Consider the following 17,864-nt stretch of genomic DNA (forward strand, 5'->3'; position numbering starts at 1 on the left):
AACCTCATGAGGTGTTGTGTAGGGACTTCAGCTTCATATGGTGCCAGTATGGGCCCCAATGTGAGGGACAGGGAGGGCACTGTGGCAGGTCCCACATCCCTCCTTCTGCCGGTACCCAGGAGCTGGGAATGGCATCCTATTACGGGCAGCAGGAAAGTAGGATCCTGGAAGGATAGGAAAGCTTTCGGACTCCAGGAGTTTGGCCTAACGGTCTCTCAGGAGGAACTAAGACTAACACGGACACCTTCACCATGTGTACTGGGAAGAGGGCGGCCTGGAAATGGAGGGAGGCTGATGCTTGAGCTCCACAGGGAACTAAGAGTTAGTTCTACCTTAGCTCTAGTCTCCACTCAGGAGTGTCCAACAATAAAAGGCATCTGCTTGGGAGATGCCATCATCACTCCATAGGATCCCCACCCCGCCCATCGAGACCCCCTTCCCACACGGTTCTCAGGAAGGTCTACAAATATGAACACCGTTCCTTGGGGAGGGTGGGAGCTGCAGTGAGTTCAGTGCCTGTGGACAGGAAACAGCTGCTTCTCAGGGGGACCATCTCCCCGAGGGCAAGAGTGCTGTTGGTGCTTTAAAAATAGAAGCAGAAGGGCGAGTGGGAGGGCAGTAGGGAGGCTCCCCTGATTATAATACTCTGGTTTCCCTCTTTGACGACCCTCACCATTCAAGGTCCACCAAGACCTTTCTTAGCATCAGATGACAAGGCAGAGGAGCAAAGGCTTTATTTGTATGGCCACGATCTTAAATAATAGCCACTTAATCTCTCATCTTAAAGTTCTTTTGCATTTTAGCTCAAAGCCAGCTACCAGGCTCTCTGCTCCTCCCTGTTGACAGATGGCCACATCTGCTGGTGCAGGGCCAGCCATGTCCCTGAGACACAATGGTGAAGATGGAGTGAATGGATTTGGCCATATTGGGTGCCTGGTCACCAGGGCTGCTTTTGACTCGGGCAAAGTGGATACTGTCACCATCAATGACCCCTTCATTGACCTCAACTACATGGTGTACATGTTCCAGTAGGATTCTACCCACAGCACAGTCAAGGCTGAGGACGGGCAACTTGTCATCAATGGGAATCCATCTCCATCCTCCAGGAGCAAGATCCTGCCAAAATCAAATGGGGTGATGCTGGTGCTGAGTATGTTGTGGAGTCCACTGGGGTCTTCACCACCATGGAGAAGGCTGGGGCTCACTTGAAGGGCAGGGCCAAGAGGGTCATCATCTCTGCTCCTTCTGCTGATGCCCCCATGTTTGTGATGGGCGTGAACCACAAGAGGTATGACAACTCCCTCAAGATTGTCAGCAATGCCTCCTGCACCACCAACTGCTTGGCTCCTGTAGCCAAAGTCATCTATGACCACTTTGGCATTGTGGAGGGCCCCATGATCACTGTCCATGCTCCATGCCATCACTGCCACCCAGAAGACTGTGGATGGCCCCTCTGGAAAGCTGTGGTGTGATGGCTAAGGGGCTGCTCAGAACACCATCCCTGCTTCCACCGGCACCGCCAAGGCTGTGGACAAGGTCATCCCTGAGCTGAATGGGAAGCTCACTGGCATGGCCTTCCGTGTCCCCACCCCCAACGTATCAGTTGTGGATCTGACCTGCCTCCTGGAGAAAGCTGCCAAATATGATGACATCAAGAAGGTGGTGAAGCAGGCATTGGAGGGCTCCTTCAAGGGCATCCTGGGCTATACTGAGGACCAGGTTGTCTCCTGTGACTTCAAACAGTGATACCCACTCTTCCACCTTCGATGCCAGGACTGGCATTGCCCTCAATGACCACTTCGTCAAGCTCATTTCCTGGTATGACAATGGATTTGGCTACAGCAACTAGGTGGTGGACCTCAGGGTCCACATGGCCTCCAGGGAGTAAGAGCCTCTTGGACCACCAGCCCCAGCAAGAACAAGAGGAAGAGCGAGGCCCTCAGCTGCTGGGGAGTCTCTGCCCCGACTTAATCCCCCAACACACTGAGAATCTCCTGACCTCCAATTTACATCCTAGACCCTGAGGAAGGGGAGGGGTTTGGGGAGCCCTACCTTGTCATGTACCATCAATAAAGTATACTGTACCTAGCCAAAAACAAAAAACAAACCAAAACAGCTACCAGAGATAGGAGGGCAGGGTCCTCTCTTCCTGGTGGCTTCTTGGCTATGACGTCCTCTATCTGAGGAGAAAGTGTGTAGCTTCCTCTCTTCTTTCCACTTTCTTGCTCTTTTTCTCCACCACTGTTGCCACTGATTCTGCTACCCCCTCCATCTCCCAACAACCACAAGACACCCCTATAGTTTTACCAAGTGTTGTGCAATTCTGCCTCTTACAGAGCTTAGCATCAGACATGGTTTTCCTTTGATCCATGGAGCTAATACTCTGGGATCTGGCGTTAGGTTCTGTCAGTGTATGTTCAATCTGATTTTGAGGGAAATGCTGGAATTTTGTGATCAGAACCTAAATTTTCTTCTTCCCATGATGCTACTTCTTGGCCTTCTATCACAGCGAGAATATAGAGGCATGGTCATGTCTTCTATCCTGGTGGGCTGATGTCTACTCCTAGGCTATCCAGAACAATCCATTCTGAGCTCTCCCTTCCTGTGTCATTCAGAGGTGGGCCCTCCATCTTTGAGGAGCAGCAAACTGTAGTTAGAAACACACACACACACACACACACACGCACACAATGCTTGGCTAGAGAGCAGAACTAGACTCTACTTTTAGCTTCTTTAAGAAAATTCCCTGAGATCGTGGATAAGTCACTTTATCACCTTGAGCCTTTATCTCCTCATCTCGAAATGAATGGGTTAGGACAGAAGATCCCTAACACTTTCTCCAGCTTGAGGAAAGTGATTTGATGTAAATTTTCACAGGAGAGGTGGGATCAAATTTCCTAAATCCCACAGACAATCAGAGAAGGTGGCTTAATTTTCAAAACCATTCCAAAACATCTACCACAAAGATATCAATGCCCCAAATTAGGCCTTCCACCCCTCTCTAGTAGAGTAGTGAATGTGGTCAGCCTAAAAGACTTTGGTCTCAAATGTTGGTTCCTAACTCATCCTGTGTTGGAGCCAGATTGTAGAGACATTTGTGAGAGCCGTATGTGTGCATACCTTCCCAGCTCAGTGCTCAGTGATTTCTCATTGGTAGCTCAAAATTGGTAATGGGAGGACTATTTACATCACAGACATTAGCAAAGGATACAAATTAGGGCTTATTTCTCCCCATGGAGATCTGGTTTACCAGCACATGATGGCTCCCAATACATCATTCGTTGTGATGGTTAGCTTTGTGTGTCAATTTGACTGGGACATGGGGGAGCAGATGGCTGGTTAAACATCATTTCTAGGTGTGTCTGTGTCTCTGGAAGGGTGTGTCTGTGTTTCTGGAAGCTACTATACTAGTAGCTCTCTATTTTTGGAACTCCACTGCTGGCTTTCCCGGGGTGCCAGCTCACACGTGACAGAGCATGGACTTTTCTGCTTCCTTAATAGCATGAGCCAATACCTTATAATAACTCTCTTTCTAAATATATGTATATACATATAGCCTATATTTTAGAGTAAATCTCCTTTTAGATTGGCTGATTGGTAGATCCATCTACCCATCCATCCATCCATCCATCCTACTGGTTCCATTTCTCTGGAGAACTCTGAGTATTACTATCATAAAAGCCACAATGCCCACTTCTTAATCATCCTCATTCCCTAGTGGAACCCATATTGCTAAGAAAAGAAAAGTAATAATTTGCCAATTGATAAGTCTTTTTCTACCAAACATAACTTAGATAAAATCCCAAAGAAAATAAATCAGGAGAAAAAAAAAAAGCAAAGAACACCAAACTCCTAAATCTGCGGTCTAATTCTGAGACAACCCAGAGTTCTTTAAAACTCTGGCCACAAAGTGCTTCCCCATAGGATCATGTCTCCATAAACTAAACAAGGCTTTACCCCAGACCCACATTTCTGCCTCAGATTCACCAGAGCTTCACCACAACCTCATGTTCCATTAAATAAGCTTCGTGTCTCCCTCTAATTGCAAAATTTACATGAAGACTCATGGCTCTGTTCCACCACAAAGCTTATCTGATGCTTCGTTCCTTTGGGTAAACAGATTTCTAGCTGAGCCTGCCAGCATCATTGAGTGCTAGCCAAGTTTGGCAGACATTAAGAGCTTGGGGCTCTTCTCCATGTTCTCTGCTCCAAGCTGGTCATAAAATCTTTCTACACCCCAAAGTCTACCAGGAACTCAGCCATTTCTGCCATGCTCCCGGGCTTGTTGGTCCACCATCATCCCTGCTATAAGCTCTATGTCCATTTGCACCTGCCTGCCCTGTCGGGAGCCAGGGCATCATTAGTGTCAGCTTTCTGAATGTCCTCATGGCTCATTTCAGACCCTGCTTCCTACAGGTTGCTCAAGTGGGGAGAGCCTTGATTTCTCAGTTCAGCTGCTAGAAATAATGACAATTGAGGGGGATTGGAGAGACCACGGATCAGTGTCAAGAAGTGTTGATGGAGACTTTTCTTGCCCCAGGATTTCAGTTAAAGGCCAAACCTGGGAGGAAAAAAAAACCAAAAAAGCTATGCTAGGTACCCTTCATACCTAAAGTGAGCCATCCATGGTTAGGCAGCATGGATTGCGATTAGCCATTCTTTGGCATGGCATGGTTAAGTAAAATGTGTCCTTCCCTGGAAGAGAAGCCCAAGTGGCAGGTACCCAAACTGAAGCTCAACTGGAAAATAGAAATGCTGGTCTCTTTCTTGCTTGGGACCTAATCTTTTCCATTTGGCCTCTGTGAAGGGAAGACACACCTCTTCCCCCTACAGACAGTTCACTACTGTGAACACGCATGGCCCACCAAAGTAACGACAATCTCCATTTTCCCCCCTTTCATTCCTCTTTTGATGATGAAAAGATGATGTAAAGGGGGTGGAGTGGTATTTTGTGTCAAAGCCTCAAGCATTGGAGACTTTCCTTGGCACCTCACTGTGGAAGGTAGGGGTACTTATTTAGAACCTTTTGTTTTAACTTTGGGCCTCAGCTGAACTTCTCAGAGAACAGCAAAGCTGCACCTGGCATTCTCCTACACACAGTGACCTCAGTCCAATGACTGGCCAAATTATGGAGTAGAGATGATGCATCCTCACTTTCTCTCTTGGTGCCCGATGGCCTCCTACCACATCACCCACATTAGTGGATGCCCTGGTCCTACCTATCTCAATAAGTGTTCTATTGCTCTGTTCTTTGATTTGCATCCCTTTTAAATGTCCATGTTCCATTCTTCCAGGGCCCTGAGTCTTGGCACAAAAATGTTCTTAGGGTTTAGCTCTCTACACTATGGCATTTGCCTTTTAACAGAGGTCTGCTCCCAAATGTAACAGAAAGAACCACTCTGAAGGTAAGCATTTTAGGTATAGTAACAGGTTAAGGGGCAGATATGTTTGTAGGCAAGTTGGATTTCCAGAGCTTTCCCAGTGAGACCATGTAGGCAGTAACTACGGGTTGGGATAAACCCATTTGTCATTTACAGAAAACACCAGTCAACTCAGAGTGAAAAGAAAGCATCACCCTTTTCTGTCTCCTTGCATCCTGTGAAGTCTCATGGTAGGAAGTTGCTTATTGAATAAGGCTCTTTAAGCTCATTGAGGGGATTTCTCAGTGATGACTGGTATGTAATTCACAAGGCACAAAGAGCTTACCAAAACAGCAACAACACTGGATTAGATTCCTGGGGTATAAATCTATTTGACTTGGATGAAAGGTTTCTCCAACCTCTCTTGAAATCACTGTGGCTGCTTATTACAAGATATGGGGTGAGGAGTGGGTATGTCTTACGGATGGGGATCAAGTAGAGTGACCATGTAATTGTCCAAACTTTGATGCTGAGTGTGGAAGGAGCACTCTAACATACTTCTTCCAAGACAGTAGTTTTAAACTGGGATTGTCCCAGACAAACCAAGACACAGGTCCTCCTACGTCCTAAGTGTTACAACTATAATGCTGTAAGAACTTGCATGCCACGTGGGTAATCATTCTCCCCACACTGCTTTAGCGACTCCAGAGTCCGCTTTAACAACTGGAAGGGGGCTGGTAATGGGAAATAGCATACAAAGCTCAAAATAACCCACTTAGATGTTGTAACAATAGAAACTTCTTGAAAACTTTCTAGATGCTGACACTCACTTTCTGTATTTTCTTTCATCACAGACCACACTTTGAGTCTGCATGTAGTGTATTTGAGAGTTCTTCTTATGTAAAGAGAGGTGAAATCTCTTCTTTGTGGAGATTATAACTGGGAGAAGAGCCACAAGAGGAGGGCTGAACACTGGTCTCTTTAGCAGAAGCGCGGCAGATATACTGCTTTCAGAATGATAGAAAAACAAAGTCTCAGAAGCCAACATTAAGATGATTTTTAGTGGTCAAGAGATACAGAGTTGGCATGGAAAGAACAAAGGGAAAAACCCAAAATGTCGAGGAGAAAAAAGTTAGATGTTGGGGGTATGGGTGTTCAGTGGAGGTAGGGTCTGTGAAGGATCCCCCCTCTTTTCAATATGTCCATCTCCTTCCAGAGAGGATTGCCCTCATGTGTGATTATTCACTTTATAAAGGGAAACACACAAAAGAGAAGATTTAGAAATGGGAACTACTCCAGGGTATTCAAGTCCCTCTGAAAACCATCCCTTAATTCTCCATCTGTTCTCTTTCCCCTATTATTGGCAACAATATCAGGGCATTAAATATGGCCCTGGGGACAAGAGAAGCTGCTCAGAAGAGAGTAGAAGGAAAGCTGACAGATGTAGCAAGTGAAATAAGAATCAGATTCACTTTTCATTCCTAGATAACTGGATTATTATAGGATTCTGGTTTCTATCTCCTACTCTAAATGGTCTTTTAGGGTGCACAGACATTTATGAAGGGGCATCCAGGGCAAGGTAATATTGTTCTGAGCCACCAGAGTTGTGACATAAGGATGGCAAGGCCCCCATAACCCATAAGTGACTACTACCAGCTTTGCAGTCAAATTTCCAAAACGGAGATCTATTCTCTCTATATATAACTTAGGCCAGTGGTTCTTAGCCTTGGTGGTAACTTGAAGCTCCCTGGGTGACCATCACCCTAAGAACTGGTGATCAACACCTTCTCTTATAGATGAGCCAACCCCACTCTCGAGTCTCCTTTCCCTTCCCCTAAGCAGCTATATTTTCCTTGGCCAAACCCCAAATACTAGGAAAATGAAAATGAGCATTTTTATCATCACCAAACCAGAAGACTAAGGTCGCAGAACACTATAGGTACAATCTTCTTTGAGATACTCCTTGGGTTTTCCAGAGTTCCTACTTTATAGAGTCTTGTGGGCTCTGAAAGAATTTATCTGAACTACTTATGAAGGCCAGATATCTCAAAGGTGCAGAAGAACAAAAGAAGGGAATAAGGGCAGAAACACAAAGGGAGGAAAATACTTATCAGGAAAGTGAGAGCAGTGATAGAGGCTGGAGTAGGTCACTTCCCTGGTGATCTCAGAATGTTGTCACCAGGCAGCTTAACTGAGGACCCGTGGAAGACACTTGACCACCTGCCCCCAGACCTTCTTCTCTTCTTTCTTTTATTACTAGAACTCCTCAAGTGTTGGCTCCTCAGCTAAAGACTACAAATCCCAGCCTTCCCTGCAAGTAGGTATGACCATATGTTTAAGTTCTGTCCAGTTAAGTGAGTGGAAGTGATCTATACAATTCCCATTGGACACTGAAATGGGAGCACTTGCTCATCCTTCCTTCTCTCTTCTCACGGGCTGGGGCAGGTAGAGGTATTGAGATTTCCCTGACCATGCAGGTAGGGAGAACATTAGTAGGATGGTGGAGCAAAAGAATGGGATTAGTGCTCTCATAAACACCAGAGACCTCTCTTGCTCTTTTTGCAATATAATGCAGTTACATTACATTTGTGAGATTTATCCATGTTGGTACATATAACTATAGTTTGTTGATTTTTTTCATAATTTGTTGATTTTTATTGCTGAGAAATATTCCAAAGTATGAGTCTACTCAGTCTGCTAGGAACAGCCATCTATGAAGTGGGCTCTCACTGGCCACCATCTGCTGGTGCCCTGATCTTAGACTTTCCAGCCTCCAGAACTGCAAAAAAAAAAAAAAAAAAAATCAGCCACTTAGTCTATGGCAGTTTATTATAGCAGCCTTAGCAGACTAAGACATTTGTCTTTTGATTGCATGGTAATCTTTGCTTCCTTTTTTCTCTTTTGTTAGGTTTTAATGGAACCTTAGCAGATGTAGGCAGGATATTGGGGATATGCTATCTTCCAGTATACTGTGCTGAGTTACAGACATTTCTAGAATCTAAGAGAATAAAATACACTGGCTAGACAGACTGGACCCAAGATATTCAAAAATATTTGAGGTAGGAGAGTAGAGCACAGGATCCCATGCACAACCCAAGCAGAATTTTCCCTACCTTCTCGCTGCCTCTTTGAGCCTCAGAGAAATAGAATATACTCCATCTTTGGATTATAGCTCAGGATCAGAAGAAACGAAGTGATTCCAGAGTTGAAGTGTGTCACACAAAATTCATGCACACATCACAGTAAGTAGAAAATCTGTATTAACATGCCCTTATTAACCAAAAACAAGGTATTTTTGTTAATGGCATAGCAACTATGCTGGCAAACTTCAGGAAGAGATCAAGAAGAAAGGGACATGTATAGAATTAGATACTTCTATTAGAATATCCAGAAAATAAAAAGAAATGTGAAAATTGGTGACAGAAAGAATTTTTTAAAATGGCAAGACTTTAAAAAGTGCTTTTCAAAGGAAAACATTCAAATGGGCCAAATAACTTAAGGAAAGGTGTTCCAGCTTATCAGAAATCAGAAAATGCAACTGAAAACCATGATAATGTATAAATATAGAGCCACAATTTTGACAAAAGTTTGAAGTCTGGCGATACCAGGGGATGGCAAGGATATTGAGTAATATCTCAACAAAGCTGCTGTAAATTGTAAAAAGCTGCTTCTATGTAAATTGGTACAACATTCTGGAAACTTTTTTGACATTATGAACTAAAATTGAACGTGTGCATATCCTGTGGCTTAATTTTCCCCCTGGGGGTAAGGGGATATCCTAACCTCAGCAACGTATCTACCAGCACACATGTCAGAGAATGTTCATGGGCAAAAACTAGAAACAAACCAAATGCTCATTTACTGTAGAATGGATAAATACATTATAGTGTATGCAGTAGCATGCTGGCAGGTGTTTAACAACAAGAGGAGAAAACCCCCGATTTGTAGCATTTGCCAATTTTCAGGATTTAAGTATTCTTACTATAGCAAATTTCAGGCTACCAAAATGGTATCAATTAGCTTGCGAAATTCCTTATGATCTAACAGACATACATCCCAGTTTGTCACTGTCACTGAGTAAATTCATACTCTGGAATACTGTTCAGCAATAAAAATCAACGAACTATAGCTACCTGTACTAACATGGATAAGTCTCACAAATGTAATGTCGAGCAAAATAAACCACAAAAAAATACACAAATTATGATTTAACTTACGCAAAGTTCAAAATAGGCCAAATTAAATCAGGATGTCTAGGGATACACACATAAGTGGTCAAAGCATCAAGAATAGCACGGGAGAGATCACCATGGAAATGAGGGTATTGTTAACTCTAACGGGGAGGAAGGGGATCATAGACGGGTAAGATCATGTGGTGGACTTTTGGGGTACTGGCCATGTTCTATTTCCTGACCTTGGTGGGGTTATGTAGGTATTTTCTTCACAGGTATTTGTTAAATTATGTGTACAGGTGGTGTACATCTTTATGTGCATAGATTAACACCAATGGTGTGCTGGAGCCAACTTGTAAGACTCTGCCCACCTCCGCACTCAGTGATGCACGTTGGTAGCTTAAAACCAGCCTTGGAGGGGGTATTTACACCACTGTAACTGGCCAATACAACAATCCAGGATATTTTCTTGTCTCAGCAAACTGGTTTAACAGCACACCACTGCTTAAAAGTAACAATAAATTTTTAAAAATATGGTCTCAAAATTGGCTTATTTAGGCAGATATATTTTCAAGTCTGAATATATTCAACAATTTCAAGGCAAAGCCACATTTAAGAACAACTAAATATGACAAGATCTCTTCAGTGAAAAAATGCTTAGGAGTTAGGTGAAGAGAATGGGTTGAAAGAACTATTTTTCTTCATTGATTGGGACTCTTAATTACTTGATGTATAAGAAAAACCATTGCATTGATGGTAAAACTAATGACCCTATCTAAGGACCCATCATCTTTCCTCACATATTTTTATTTTATTTTTTAGGGATTGAATTGTTTATTGGCCCAGGCCTGAGGAATGGGGGGCTTCTGGAGGAGGCATAGGAGGGGACTCAAGCCACCAAATGGTAGAAGATGTCCTTGATGAAGGCTTTGTGAGGTGCCTGGGTGGCTCATGGGGCACCTGGATAGCTTAGCCAGTTAAGCATCTGACTCTTGATTTCAGCTCAGGTCTTGATCTGAAGACTGGGTCATGAGCTCAAGTATTAAGCTCCATGCTGGGTGCAGAGCCCACATAATTAATAAAATAAGTAAGTAAGTAAGTAAGTAAAAGACTTTGCAAGATAGTAAGAGATATAGTGGATCAGGAACTTTTTCACTCTACCATTCAACCTCACGGTCTCAGGAAATCTACAACAAAAATGGCCCCAAACATACCATACCAGCTCTTTGGCAATATTCTGGGAAGCTTTGTTAGTAATCAGTTGTCTTAACTTGTAAGACAGTGAAAAAACCATTTATATATTTTTGAGAATCTATGTTTTTACAATTTTATAACCCTAACATAGGACTATATGGTATCACCTATGTTTAATTCAGCTTTCCCAATAAATAAAGTATTATTTTACATTAAAATAATCACACATGATGTAGAATAAGAAACAAAATTCAGTGGTTTTCAAGGTATATCTTAAGACTTCAGATAAGTTTTAGGCCTGCAGACAGCTTCTTTAGATGGTGAGTTGAGATCCCATTGAAGGGGGTAGGAAGGCATATAGCCATATTTCAGTGGAATATTGTCTACTGCTAGAGAAGGAACTCTATGGGAATTTTCTTTTTCAATTATAAAGTCTTATCATTTCAGTTAAAATAGGAATCTGAAAATAGATTTGGTTGGATGTTAATATGCTCCTATAGAAACCTGCACTGTGGAGACTTTGACTGGAAAATAGTGCTTTGGTTTGGGGGAGGGGACGTGAAGAGTTGGGGAAGGAGAGGTCCCTTTGTGAATGGTTTTGACTTGTTCTCATTTAAGACCTGAGGACTGGGACATCAAAGGATCTATACAAGATAGCCACAGAGTTTGGTTATTTTTCCCCTGGTTCTTGATAAGAGTAGTTTACCTGGAGTTTAGTGGGATGGACATGTAAGACACCTGTGTATAGGAGAGCTCTTCTATTGGTGGCTGGTCATTGGGATACTGGAGTTTAATAGGTGATGTCTACATCACAAGTGGGCCAAAGTCTTTGGTTGTGGGAGGGTTTCCAAGCTCTCATCCACACTTTCTGATTTTACCAGCCTAGCAATCCCACTGTGCTATTACTTAGACTTCTCAGCTCCCCATTCCTTTTGGCTTCATTGGGCAGGATCTAATTCTTATTCATTGTAACATGAGATAATACAATGAGCATTCATTCATCACATTTAATATCTGTGTTGCCAATGGCAGTTCCACCCCAAGATAATCATGGGGATTACTGTCACAACATGTTTTCCAAGAGTTAGGAGAGAAAGGCATGGGAATTCTACTACCAAGCTCTGTCAGAACTACACCTAAGCCATCAAGAGAAGAGGAACCACCTCCCCTAATTAAGAAATGTGGTTTTTTTTTTCCTAGAAATCTTTTTTTTTTGTGCTTTCATGAAAGTAGTACTAAATATAAAAATAAATAATAAGTAAATAAAGCTAGAGTTGGTTAGCAGCATGCAACTTTAAGTTGGCTCACATTTCTGTTAAATTATTTCCATCGCAATTGTGGTAGACCAGAGTGTGAGGAGGTGCTGAAGTCAAACCACAGGCATTGTTGCTCTAGACTTAGTTCTGATATTCCAAGCAATTGAAGAGAATTAATTTCAAACTATTTTCAATCAAAGTTGGTTTGTGGGAAGAAGAGAGTTTATCAGACTTACTGGTGGAAAACCAAAATATACATTCCAATCCAACCCTACATCTCAATCTTCTCCTTGAAATATGCGATAGGTGACTTTGTCTCTAAAAGTTGATTCTGATATGCACCTCTTGATGGAGAGATAAGTTAGACAGGAATGCTGATTAACGAGAACTGGGGACAAGAGGGTAAAGGAGACTCCTCTCCATCTTTCTAGTAACTTCAATAAAGTCCTGGTGTGGATTCTATGAAAGAATAAAGAATCTCTAACTCCCAGCAGCTTACACTCCAGTAGAATAGTTGAGATACCTGAATAGAAAGTTCACAGCAGGGCAGCCCAGGTGGCTCAGAGGTTTAGCACTGCCTTCAACCCAGGGCCTGATCCCAGAGATCTGGGATCAAGTCCCACATCAGGCTCCCTCCCTGGAGCCTACTTCTCCCTCTGCCTTTGTCTCTGCCTGTGTGTGTGTGTGTGTGTGTGTGTGTGTGTGTGTGTGATAAAATAAATAAAATCTTAGAAAAAAAAAAAAAGAAAGTTCACAGAGCAGAATGGGGCTGCTTCTGTAGATCAGATCTCCTGCTCCCTCAGGAGCCTAATTACCCACTGGCCTGTGGAGCTAGTGGATTTTCAGGTGTCACCTTGGTGAGGGTCAAGAGCATATGGATGAGTCCCTCAAGCATCAGAAGCGAGTGTCTTCAACCACAGCAGATTGAGAGGTTTCTCCCTTCTTCCATAATAGGAGAGCTGAATAGGGCTGGAAGAAAGCTGCTTCCTTTGAGCACAGCACTGGCCCTCTAGCCCATTAAATTCTACACTAATGACCACCATCTCTTCTCTAGGCAGAGGTTCTTGCTGGATGGCAGAGCGGGAGGCAAGGTGTGGTGTGCATTCCTGCTAGACCTACTGAGCATCTACACAGCTCATTAGAGACCCTTAGTAGGGAATTACCTACTCAGTGACCTCATAGCTATCCTAATTTGGGTCCTCCCTTCCCTAGGCAGTAATGCTCATATGTTTGGGATGAGTAAGAAATGCATTTCCTCTTTGGATGGAGCACACATGTGTTTGTTCAAAATCCTTTTCCTTGGAAAGCAACCCATACATGGTGTATCCTAAAGCTGATCATCTCCTGTGATTTGGGTGGGGAGTAACTGCCCCTCTGGCCCTAGGTATGGATGACCAACACCAGGGCAAATCGAATACTCAACTTCCTTGGCCACAGTGACTCAGTGAGAGACTGTGTCTCGAGCTAGAATCATCAGCCTTCCCTGTTTCTGAAGCTCTCACAGAGACTTCCTTCCAGTAGGATCGTAAGCCATTAGGGGGCCTTCTTTCCTTCTGTTTAAAAAAACCGGATGAAGAAAAGAAGAGCTAAGGAATATGAAGAGAGGTCCCTGGATACATCTGAATATAGCCCCAATACATGGATTTCTTAATGATATCAACCCATTACTATTTTATTTTATTTTATTGCTTAGAGTTGGGTTCTGTTATCTGTACCAAAAAGGTCTGATTAATCTATTACAGTTGCCAGATTTATCAAGCAAAAATACAAGATGCCCAGCTGAAATTGAACCATTTCTTAGTTTAAGTAGGTCCTATATGTTGCCTAGGATACATTTATAGTAAAAAAAAAGAACTCATTGTTTCCCGAAACTCAAATTTAACCGAGTGTTCCATATTTTAACTGTTGTTACTTGGGATATAAAATTTGTGTCAAAACTGTTTTAAATCCTTTGCTCAAAAGGGCAGAGATCAAGCACCTGCTGGATTTGCCCTTAAAGAACGTGGAGAGAAGACCAGAAGTGTTCCTACAGAAGCCACAGACAGAAGCAGCCTAATTGAATCTTTGTTCTCCAAGTCACCCCCTGCTTTGTATAAACCAGACAAGGGCAGTAAGGAGTTTCAAGGTCAGGCTCTCTTATCCTCATCAGATACAGAAAAGCTTCAGCTGGCCCAGTGAGTCCCACTTTCCCTCACATTAGCATCATCTGAGGCAGCTTTAAAAATTCCCATGGCACAGGTCACAGCCCCAACCAATGACATCAGAACCAGCGAAGACTCGCACGGGTGACTTCACGTGGAGCCAGGCTGAGAATCACTGAGTGAGGCCCCTAAGAAGATTTGGGTGAATTGCAAACATGCCAACAAGTGACAAGAGTCATCCTCAGGCTGTGCACCCTCCATCCGAGGAGCTACCGGGAGTAAGCGCATCACTGCCAGATGGGAGTTTGCTGACATGCGGCCTCCCTGCTCGGACACCGTGGGCACCCCTGCCACAGGGCATCGGGCCCTCATTTCAGGCTTCCCCCAAAGTGGCCACACCAGCAGGTGTTTGGTCCACAGGGAAGCAGTTAGAGAGGCCCATCCTTGACTCCAGCCTGCTCCAGAACAAACAAAGTGTCTGGCAGAGAACACGAGTTTCATGCCTACCCCCACAGTTGAGTGCTTGTTCTCCAGGCAAAGAATGAGAAGCCAGTGATCGAGGGGAGGGAGGCAGGGTGGGGGCAAGGTGCCCTCAATGAGTTTCTGTGCTAACCAAGGACAACGTTTCTTTACTGCTCTTTCCCGCTCTCAACCCACCCCTCAGAGCTATGGGCCTGAGCGCAGCCCTGCGGCTCCAAGTTCTAATCCGTGTCTTTCTATTCCTGCCACCTCATCTCAGAGGAGCAGATCTTCCTCAGAGCCCCAGAATCTCCCACAAGGCACCTGAGGAGGGGGCTTCTCAACCCCTCCCTGCCCCAACCCTGGCTCACCCGTTCTTTGGCCTGCCAACACACTCCCTGCCCTCCTCGAAGGAGGAAATTGTGTTCATTCTCTAAGATTTCATTTTCTAGAGCAGTTTTAGGTTCCTCTCCATTTTGCTGTCAAAGTACAGAGATTTCCCATATGCCTGCTGCCCCAACACACGCATAGCCTCCCCCCTTAGCGGCATTCCCGCCAGACAGGAATGTTTGTTACAAGGGATGAACCCACATGGAGCCATCATCATCACCCCAAGTCCATGGTGCATATTAGGGTCACCCTTGGTGTTACACACTCCGTGGGTTTGGACAAATATATAATGACATGGATCCCTCGTTACAGTGTCACACAGAGTGTGTTCATTGCCCTGAAGAAATCCTCTCTGCTCCACCTGTTCATCCTTCCCTCCCAGCCTACCCTTGGCAATCACTGCCTGACCGTGTCTGTTCTTGATCAGGTGCTCGAAGCTCCTGGCAGTCTCCGAGGCATCCTGAACGCATCAGACACACACAGTTGGCCAACTGGAAGGAAACAGCTGGAACTGTCTCTGATTAAAAGATCTTGGAACATGGCCCCTTCTAGCTGCTAGGACTATCACTAATGGGCCAGGCGTGGTTAAAACCGAATATTGCGTCAACAGCCATCCTAGTGGTGGGATGACACTATGTTGACTTGAAGATGACCCTCGGCTGACACTGGGCAAGGTCCAGGGCAGGCTGCTGGACTCCTGTCTCTAGTGGCTCCACGTGGGCTCTGGCCACCTCCAGAAAGCCATTACTGCCCTTACATGCCAGCCTGGGATGCTCAGTTCTGATCAAGGCAGTAGAAGGAGGGTTTTGAGCTCTGCTTACCCCAGCTGGGCCTCAAGGGCAATGTGGCCAAACTCACCTTCCAGGAACCCGGTCTCTCACAGAGAGTGAGGTTCCCACAAGCTGTGAGGTTAACAGAGGCACGGGCTGGTGATACATGCTCAGGGAGGGACCTGCGACAAGGCTCGTCCTACCCATCCTCAGTACGCAGGGAGGCAGAGTGAGGGGAGGCCCCTAAGAGGGCCCCAAAGCTAGCAGGCTAACGAACGGCCAGAGGGAGAACATGGTGTGGACAAGGGGGAAAGGAACCACAAAAGCAGAGGCTGACAGTGCCCTAGTATGTGTGCTCCAGGAAGGAGCACCCCGAGGGCAGCAGCACCCCGGGGTCTGTGCATTCACGCAGCACGTGTAATAGAGGCTGGCCCCCAGGAGACAAGGAAGCCAGTCCATTCACTGGCTCAGCAGTTGGGTGATTCATTAAGTCATCCAGCAAACACTTGTGTCGTGGTGCCCAGTGTGTACTGAGGACAAGGAGGTGAGCAGTCACGGTCCCTGCCCTCAGGGTTCACTCACATCCCCCAAGTGGGGAGGTTCACCTAGAAGCTTCTTAAAATGATCCACTAGCAGGTCTGCTCAAAGTGTGAATCTGGGGTGGATGTTTTTAAGAACTAATTCACAATCGCCTTAGGAAGCTTTTCAAAACCATCTCACTTCCCCTGAGAAAAAGAGGATTGCACACATTCCCCTGGGGGGCGGTGAGGGTGCTCTGATTCCCTTTAATCAAGTCTAAAAGCTTTTATCGCCGCTGGGAGGGGAGACGCTGCCCAAGCACCGATTAATCTTTCATCTTCTCTCTTTTTAAAGATGATAGAAGTTTCCAGTCACTTCACAGTAGTGCGGGGGCCAGGGTGTCACCCTGGAGTCACAGAGGGTCGCTTTCCTCGGGAAAGGAGATGATGGGAAGAGCTACATGGTCCCGAGAGAGAGAAGTAGCTGTCCCTCCCGCACCCCCACAGCCTCTGGGGTCCCTGAGTCTTACCTTCAAGGTGTGGGTGCTGGAAACTCAGTCCTGTCCCGCACTCCAGAGCCAGCTTATTCCTCCTGGGGCTGTGGCCCTGGTGACTCAGATGACAGGGGACTTTCTATGAAGAGCGGCAGGTGGAAGGCTTCCGTGCCAACACCCAAGGGCTTCATCTGCCTGTAGCCTTCACCTTCACCTTCAGCCATTCAGCCTCTGCCTCTTCACTAACGCGAGGCTGGCCTCTGGTCAGCGTCCCCTCCAGCCTGCAGGGCTCCTCCTTGGCTTCACTGCTACATCTGCTCTTTGGAGGGAATGGAATCGGAATTTAAAGAGGTTTAACCCAAAGGTGCCATCTGACTTGGCCGTAGGAAACACCCAGGAGTTACTCGGGTGGGCAGCCTCCCTCCTGATCCGGACTTACCACTTACGGCTGAGCGCGGAGCCTGATTCAAGGCTTGGACTCATGACCCTGAGATCACAACCCAAGGTGAAACCATGAGTTGGATGCTCAACCGACTGCACCCCGCAGGCGACCCCAAGGATGGCACATATTTAGCGTGTACAATGTGATGAGTCTGGACTTCTGTAAACCCCCGTGACATGATCACTGCAAAGTAACAGATGTTCAACACTGCCCAGAGTTTTCTTGTGTCTCTTTGGGGTTCTTTGTGTTGCTGCTATTTTAGTTTTGTTTTGGTAAAAACACTTAACATGAGATCTACTCTCGTCACAAATTTTGAAATGCCCAAGACCTCACTGTTAACAGCACACTGTACAACGGATCTCTAGAATATATTCATCTTACTTGACTTAAGGTTTATACCCATTGAGTAACTAAATCTCCATTTCCCCCCTGACAACCACTGCTGTATTCTCCACTTCTATGAATGTGACTATTCTAGATACCTCAAATGGGTGGAATCATGTGGTATCTGTCCCTGGCTTATTTCACTTGAAAATGTCCTCCATGTTGTCACAAATGGCAGGAGTTCCTTCTTTTTTAAGGCTGGCTACTATGTCATCGGAGGTATATACCTCCCTTTCTCTACAAATTCACATTTGTAAGCTTTTGGCCCTGCGTCTTTTCCTAGC

At 45.1% G+C, this 17,864-nt stretch overlaps 1 pseudogene; it reads left to right on the forward strand.

Moving 5' to 3' along the window:
- The first annotated feature begins 846 nt into the window (after nt 1–846).
- LOC144313294 (glyceraldehyde-3-phosphate dehydrogenase pseudogene) lies at nt 847–1,969 on the forward strand (annotated as a pseudogene).
- Nucleotides 1,970–17,864: the final 15,895 nt, after the last annotated feature.

Source organism: Canis aureus, chromosome 5 (assembly GCF_053574225.1).
Source record: "Canis aureus isolate CA01 chromosome 5, VMU_Caureus_v.1.0, whole genome shotgun sequence".
Taxonomy (NCBI): Eukaryota; Metazoa; Chordata; class Mammalia; order Carnivora; family Canidae; genus Canis; species Canis aureus.